The sequence below is a fragment of the Garra rufa genome, chromosome 4 (genome assembly GCF_049309525.1).
Source record: "Garra rufa chromosome 4, GarRuf1.0, whole genome shotgun sequence".
NCBI lineage: Eukaryota > Metazoa > Chordata > Actinopteri > Cypriniformes > Cyprinidae > Garra > Garra rufa.
Genome location: NC_133364.1, coordinates 16,042,269 through 16,043,609, shown reverse-complemented (window position 1 = coordinate 16,043,609; position 1,341 = coordinate 16,042,269).

Genomic DNA, 1,341 nt, shown 5'->3' with positions numbered 1-1,341 from the left:
GTATGCAGGCCTACACTTTAGGTTAGCCTACTAAGGCACCAAATATGCATCTTTAGGGCTGAATAAGGTATAAAGTTGTACCTTTTAAAAAGGTACTGCCCTAGTGAGTGAATAATTAAAAAAATGACACAGTAGGCATTACTTATGAATAATGTTTCAAAAAGTTGTAGCTCTGCTACACATAACCTCATCACATTGCAATGGAATAGCATCAGTTATAATTTCAGAAATTAAACGAAACTTGCATTTCCAGTTCAATTTTGTCTACATTTCTTAGCTTTTGGAGTCAAAAAGAGATGTTAAATAATGTATCTAATGTTACTTGATTGCATAAATCACAATGCAGTTGGAAAGTTAAATTTGAATGCATTTCGTTGTTAAACAGAATATATTTTGCATTGTGCTACTCCACTTTTTTTTTGCAAATGCATATTTATTGCATCCACTGAAAAAAATGAATACTGCACATTCCAGAAATAGCGTATGATTCATGTGCATGTGAATGCGTGAGCTTCTAACTTTATTAGTCATGTTGCATAGTGTCCTAGTTTGCTCTGATTGTAAATGATCCTCGAGGACGTGTTGAATGCGAGTCGTCGTAAAAATCCAGGCACTCTGCATTTCACAGCTGTGAGCTGTTGTCCTTTGTGTGCTTCACATAACCAGATAAACGAGCTGCACGAATTACAATGACTGTTGCATGAATCAGGTACAGGACAATATTACTACTCAAATAGTTTTACTATTTACTGTATTTTGTTATTCTTAGTAATTCAGACACATTCATGTCTTGCACATTCAGCTTATATTCACATTGCAAAATAAAGTGGATATGGTAAGTTACTAAGAAACAAATGATTTTTTCTTTAGTAATTAACTAGCAGTCGAGTTTAAGAATAGAATAGAATAGAATATGTTATTACACACACAGAACTATTGCAGAGGATCTCGATGAAGGCCTTTGGCAGTGGGGTGTGTGGCCCAGTAACCTCTAATTCACAAGGAAGATTTAGTCTGCTTTTACCTTGAATTGCCCTGCCATTGCTCTATGCCACCCCTCCCTGCTGAGTCTGTGGTTCATTTAACACACACAGCCACAGCAACTGCATCAACACTATAGTCTGGCAGTATATTTATATAGTATTTCTGTGGGATGTTCACAACCCCACCCTGCATTTGAGAAATTCCACCGCTTCCAAGTGCTGTCCCAAGTGCATGCAGCCAGATGCCATGTGCCCTGCTTCTCTCAGCATGAACTGCAACGTGCAGGGGTTTTCAATCGTTTAGATGCCACTGGCCTTCAATATGATCATCCACATAATACAGCATTGCATGTGGATG